Source organism: Cupressus sempervirens, chromosome 2, assembly GCF_028749045.1.
Source record: "Cupressus sempervirens isolate cs-2001-9-10 chromosome 2, ASM2874904v1, whole genome shotgun sequence".
Taxonomy (NCBI): Eukaryota; Viridiplantae; Streptophyta; class Pinopsida; order Cupressales; family Cupressaceae; genus Cupressus; species Cupressus sempervirens.
This window is the reverse complement of record NC_143119.1, coordinates 553,370,025-553,377,149: the sequence shown is the minus strand read 5'-3', so window position 1 is coordinate 553,377,149 and position 7,125 is coordinate 553,370,025.

The window sequence follows — 7,125 nt, the reverse complement described above, 5'->3', positions numbered from 1 at the left end:
CCTTTCATCAAGTCACCCCGCCAAGCCGACTCTTTAAGTCCGTTCATCAAGTCACCAGAACAACTACTCTCACCAAGTTAACTCTATAAGTCCGTTCATCAAGTCGGCCCACCAATTACTCCCACCAAGTCAACTCTTTAAGTCTGTTCATCAGTTCACCTCGCTAAGTACTCTCACCAAGTCAACTCTTTAGGTCCGTTCATCAAGTCACCCCGCCAAGTCGACCCTTTAAGTCCGTTCATCAAGTCGCCCCGCCGAGTTGCTTCTCTAAGCCCACTCACCATGTCAGCTCACCAAGTCGATTGTTCAAGTGCATTGCCAAGTCAACTCTTTAAGTTCGCTCGCCAGGTCAGCCCGCCCAAGTTGCCTCTTTAAGTTCGTTCGCCAGGTCGGCCCGCCCAAGTCGCATCAGCGGGCTAACTCGCCAAGTCACCTCACGAAGTTGATTCTTTAAGTGCGCTCACCAAGTTAGCTCACCAAGTCGACTTGCCATCTCACCTCGATAAGTTGGCTTGCCGAGTTACCCAACCAAGTCGTCGCCTCTTTAAGCCCGCTCACCGTGTCAGCTCGTCAGGTCAGCTCACTAAGTCGACTAATCAAGTAGGCCCACCAAGTCGCCTCAAGGATAGCTCCTCACCATGAGTCACCTCACCATGTTGACTCAATGAGTCGCCTCACCATGTTGACTCTTTTAGCCCGCTCGCCGGGTCGCCTCACCAAGTCGACTCGAGTATGTTGCCAAGTCAACTCTTTAAGTTTGCTCGCCGGGTCGACTCGTGAAGTCAGTTCACCATGTCATTTCAATGAACCAACTCGCCGAGTCGCCTCACCACATCAGCTCTCTAATACCACTCGCCAAGTCGCCCCACCAACTCACCCCGTTAGGCCCACTCACCACATCGCACCGTTAGGCCCACTCTCACCAAGTGGACTCTTTAAGTCTGCTCATAAAGTCGAGCCACCAAGTACTCTCACCAAGTTGACTCTTTATGTTCGTTCATCAAGTCGCCCCGCCAGGTCGGCCCACCAAGTACTCTCAACAAGTCGACCCTTTAAGTTCGGTCATCAACTCACCCCGCCAGGTCGGCCCACCAAGTACTCTCACAAAGTCGACTCTTTAGGTTCGTTCATCAATTCACCCCGCTAGCTCGGCCCACCAAGTTCTCTCACTAGGTCGACTCTTTAAGTTCATTCATCAAGTCTCCCCGCCAGTTCGACCCACCAAGTACTCTCACAAAGTCGACTCTCTAAGTTCGTTCATCAAGTCACCCTGCCAGGTCAGCCCACAAAGTACTCTCACCAAGTCACCCCGCTAGTTCGACCCACCAAGTCGACCCTTTAAGTTCGTTCATCAAGTCACCCAGCCAAGTCGGCCCACCAAGTCGACTCTTTAAGTCCGTTCATCAAGTCACGTGACCAGGTCAGCCCACTGAGTACTCTCACCAAGTTGACTCTTTAAGTTTGTTCATCAAGTCACCCAGCCAGATCGGCCCACCAAGTACTCTCACCAAGTCGACTCTCTAAGTCCGTTCATCAAGTCACCCCGCCAGGTCGGCCCACCAAGTCGAATCTTTAAGTCCGTTCATCAAGTCACCCCACCAAGTACTCTAACCAAGTTGATTCTTCAAGTGCGTTCATCAAGTCACCCGACCAACTACTCTCACCAAGTCGACTCTTTAACTATGTTCATCAAGTCACCCCACCAAGCACTCTCACCACATCAACTCTTTCGGTCCGTTCTTAAAGTCACCCCACCAAGTCGACCGTTCAAGTGCGTTCATCAAGTCACCCCACCAAATACTCTCACCAATTCGACTCTTTAAGTCTTTTCATCAAGTCACCACACCAAGTACTCTCACCAAGTCAACTCTTTAGGACCGTTCATCAAGTCACCTTGCCAATTCGACCCTTGAAGTCCGTTCATCAAGTCACCCCACCAAGTACTCCCACCAAGTCGACTCTTTAAGTCAGTTCACGAAGTCACCCAACCAGGTCGGCCCACCAAGGACTCTCACCAAGTTGACTCTCTAAGTCTGTTCATCAGGTCACCCCACCGAGTACTCTCACCAAGTCAACTCTTTAGGTCCGTTCATCAAGTCACCCAGCAAAGTCGACCCTCTAAGTTCGTTCATCGAGTCACCCGACCATGTCGACTGTTTAAGTCCTTTCATCAAGTCACCCCGCCAAGCCGACTCTTTAAGTCTGTTCATCAAGTCACCAGAACAACTACTCTCACCAAGTCGACTCTATAAGTTCGTTCATCAAGTCGGCCCACCAAGTACTCCCACCAAGTCGACTCTTTAAGTCCGTTCATCAGTTCACCCTGCCAAGTACTCTCACCAAGTCAACTCTTTAGGTCCGTTCATCAAGTCACCCCGCCAAGTCGACCCTTTAAGTCCGTTCATCAAGTCGCCCCACTGAGTTGCTTCTCTAAGCCCACTCACCATGTCAGCTCACTATGTCGATTGTTCAAGTGCATTTCCAAGTCAACTCTTTAAGTTCGCTCGCCAGGTTAGCCCACCCAAGTCGCCTCTTTAAGTTCGTTCGCCAGGTCGGCCCACCCAAGTTGCATCAGCAGGCTAACTCGCCGAGTCACCTCACGAAGTTGACTCTTTAAGTGTGCTCAGCAAGTCAGCTGACCAAGTCGACTCACCATCTCACCTCGATAAGTTGGCTTACTGAATTACCCCACCCAGTCGTCACCTCTTTAAGCCCGCTCACCGTGTCAGCTCGACAGGTCAGCTCACAAAGTCGACTAATCAAGTAGGCCCACCAAGTCGCCTCAAGGATAGCTCCTCACCATGAGTCACCTAACCATGTTGACTCAATTAGTCGCCTCACCATGTTGACTCTTTGAGCCCGCTCGTCAGGTCACCTCACCAAGTCGACTCGAATACGTTGCCAAGTTGACTCTTTAAGTTCGCTCGCCGGGTCGACTCGCCAAGTCAGCTCACCATGTCATCTCAACGAACCAACTCGCCAAGTCACCTCACCACGTCGGCTCTCTAATACCACTCGCCAAGTCACCCCACCAACTCGCCCCGTTAGGCCCACTCACCACATCGCCCCGTTAGGCCCACTCTCACCAAGTGGACTCTTTAAGTCTGCTCATAAAGTCAAGCCACCAAGTACTCTCACCAAGTTAACTCTTTAAGTTCGTTCATCAAGTCGCCCCGCTAGGTCGGCCCACCAAGTACTCTCACAAAGTCGACCCTTTAAGTTCGATCATCAACTCACCCCGCCAGGTCAGCCCACCAAGTACTCTCACAAAGTCGACTCTTTAGGTTCGTTCATCAATTCACCCCGCCAGCTCGGCCCACCAATTTCTCTCACCAGGTTGACTCTTTAAGTTCGTTCATCAAGTCACCCCGCCAGTTCGACCCACCAAGTACTCTCACAAAGTTGACTCTCTAAGTTCGTTCATCAAGTCACCCTGCCAGGTCAGCCCACCAAGTACTCTCACCAAGTCACCCCGCTAGTTCGACCCACCAAGTCGACCCTTTAAGTTCTTTCATCAAGTCACTCGGCTAGGTCGGCCCACCAAGTTGACTCTTTAAGTCCGTTCATCAAGTCACGTGACCAGGTCAGTCCACCGAGTACTCTCACCAAGTCGACTCTTTAAGTTTGTTCATTAAGTCACCCGGCCAGATCGGCCCACCAAGTACTCTCACCAAGTCGACTCTCTAAGTCCATTCATCAAGTCACCCCGCCAGGTCCGCCCACCAAGTCGAATCTTTAAGTCCGTTCATCAAGTCACCCCACCAAGTACTCTAACCAAGTCGATTCTTCAAGTGCGTTCATCAAGTCACCCGACCAACTACTCTCACCAAGTCGACTCTTTAACTATGTTCATCAAGTCACCCCACCAAGCACTCTCACCACGTCAACTCTTTCGGTCTGTTCATAAAGTCACCCCACCAAGTCGACCCTTCAAGTGCGTTCATCAAGTCACCCCACCAAGTACTCTCACCAATTCGACTCTTTAAGTCTTTTCATCAAGTCACCACACCAAGTACTCTCACCAAGTCAACTCTTTAGGACCGTTCATCAAGTCACCTCGCCAAGTCGACCCTTGAAGTCCGTTCCTCAAGTCACCCCACAAAGTACTCCCACCAAGTCGACTCTTTAAGTCAGTTCACGAAGTCACCCAACCAGGTCGGCCCACCAAGGACTCTCACTAAGTCGACTCTCTAAGTCTGTTCATCAGGTCACCCCACCGAGTACTCTCACCAAGTCAACTCTTTAGGTCCGTTCATCAAGTCACCCCGCAAAGTTGACCCTCTAAGTTCATTCATCGAGTCACCTGACCAAGTCGATTGTTTAAGTCCTTTCATCAAGTCACCCCGCCAAGCCGACTCTTAAAATCCGTTCATCAAGTCACCAGAACAACTACTCTCACCAAGTCGACTCTATAAGTCTGTTCATCAAGTCGGCCCACCAAGTACTCCCACCAAGTCGACTCTTTAAGTCCATTCATCAGTTCACCCCGCCAAGTACTCTCACCAAGTCAACTCTTTAGGTCCGTTCATCAAGTCACCCCGCCAAGTCGACCCTTTAAGTCCGTTCATCAATTCGCCCCACCGAGTTGCTTCTCTAAGCCCACTCACCATGTCAGCTCACCAAGTCGATTTTTCAAGTGCGTTGCCAAGTCAACTCTTTAAGTTCGCTCGCCAGGTCAGCCCGCCCAAGTCGCCTCTTTAAGTTCGTTCGCCAGGTTTGCCCACCCAAGTCGCATCAGCGGGCTAACTCGCCGAGTAGCCTCACGAAGTTGACTCTTTAAGTGCGCTCACCAAGTCAGCTCCCCAAGTCAACTCACCATCTCGCCTCGATAAGTTGGCTTGCCGAGTTACCCCACCAAGTCGTTGCCTCTTTAAGCTCGCTCACCGTGTCAGCTCGTCAGGTCGGCTCACCAAGTCGACTAATCAAGTAGGCCCACCAAGTCGCCTCAAGGATAGCTCCTCACCATGAGTCGCCTCACCATGTTGACTCAATGAGTCGCCTCACCATGTTGACTCTTTGGGCCCGCTCACCGGGTCGCCTCACCAAGTCGACTCGAGTACGTTGCCAAGTCGACTCTTTAAGTTCGCTCGCCGGGTCGACTCGCCAAGTCAGCTCACCATGTCATCTCAACGAACCAACTCGCCGAGTCGCCTCACCACATCAGCTCTCTAATACCACTCGCCAAGTCGCCCACCCAACTCGCCCCGTTAGGCCCACTCTCACCAAGTCGACTCTTTAAGTCTGCTCATAAAGTCGAGCCACCAAGTACTCTCACCAAGTCGACTTTTTAAGTCCTTTCATCGAGTCACCCCACCAAGTACTCTCACCAAGTCAACTCTTTAGGTCCGTTCATAGAGTCACCCCACCAAGTCGACCCTTCAAGTGCGTTCATCAAGTCACCCCACCAAGTCGACTCTTTAAGTTCATTCATCAAGTCACCCCGCTAGGTCAGCCCACAAATTACTCTCACCAAGTTGACTCTTTAAGTTCGTTCATCAAGTCACCTCGCCAGGTCAGCCCACCGAGTGGACTCTTTAAGTTCGTTCATGAAGTCACTCTGCTAAGTCGGCCCACCAGGTCGACTCTTTAAGTTCGTTCATCAAGTCACCCCGCCAGGTCAGCCCACCAACTACTCTCACCAAGTCGACTCTTTAAGTTTGCTCACCAAGTCACCCCGCCAGGTCGGCCCACCAAGTACTCTCACCAGGTCGACTCTTTAGGTTTGTTCATCAGGTCACCCCACCGAGTACTCTCACCAAGTCGACTCTTTAAGTTCGTTCATCAAGTCGCCCTGCCAGGTCGGCCCACCAAGTACTCTCACCAAGTTGACCCTTTAAGTTTGGTCATCAACTCACCCCGCCAGGTCGGCCCACCAAGTACTCTCACAAAGTCAACTCTTTAGGTTCGTTCATCAATTCACCCCGCCAGCTCGGCCCACCAAGTTCTCTCACCAGGTCGACTCTTTAAGTTCGTTCATCAAGTCACCTCGCCAGTTCGACCCACCAAGTACTCTCACAAAGTCGACTCTCTAAGTTTGTTCATCAAGTCACCCTGCCAGGTTAGCCCACCAAGTACTCTCACCAAGTCACCTCACTAGTTCGACCCACCAAGTCGACTCTTTAAGTTCGTTCATCAAGTCACGTGACCAGGTCAGCCCACCGAGTACTCTCACCAAGTCGACTTTTTAAGTTTGTTCATCAAGTCACCCAGCCAGGTCGGCCCACCAAGTACTCTCACCAAGTCGACTCTCTAAGTCCGTTCATCAAGTCACCCTGCTAGGTCGGCCCACCAAGTCGAATCTTTAAGTCCGTTCATCAAGTCACCCCACCAAGTACTCTAACCAAGTCGATTCTTCATGTGCGTTCATCAAGTCACCCGACCAACTACTCTCACCAAGTCGACTCTTTAACTATGTTCATCAAGTCACCCCACCAAGCACTCTCACCACGTCAACTCTTTAAGTCCGTTCATAAAGTCACCCCACCAAGTCGACCCTTCAAGTGCGTTCATCAAGTCACCCCACCAAGTACTCTCACCAATTCGACTCTTTAAGTCTTTTCATCAAGTCACCACACCAAGTACTCTCACCAAGTCAACTCTTTAGGACCGTTAATCAAGTCACCTCGCCAAGTCGACCCTTGAAGTCTGTTCATCAAGTCACCCCACCAAGTACTCCCACCAAGTTGACTCTTTAAGTCAGTTCACGAAGTCACCCAACCAGGTCGGCCCACCAAGGACTCTCACCAAGTCGACTCTCTAAGTCTGTTCATCAGGTCACCCCACCGAGTACTCTCACTAAGTCAACTCTTTAGGTCCGTTCATCAAGTCACCCCGCAAAGTCGACCCTCTAAGTTCGTTCATCGAGTCACCCCACCAAGTCGACTCTTTAAGTCCTTTCATCAAGTCACCCCGCCAAGCCGACTCTTTAAGTCTGTTCATCAAGTCACCAGAACAACTACTCTCACCAAGTCGACTCTATAAGTCCGTTCATCTAGTCGGCCCACCAAGTACTCCCACCAAGTCGACTCTTTAAGTCCGTTCATCAGTTCACCCCGCCAAGTACTCTCACCAAGTCAACTCTTTACGTCCGTTCATCAAGTCACCCCGCCAAGTCGACCCTTTAAG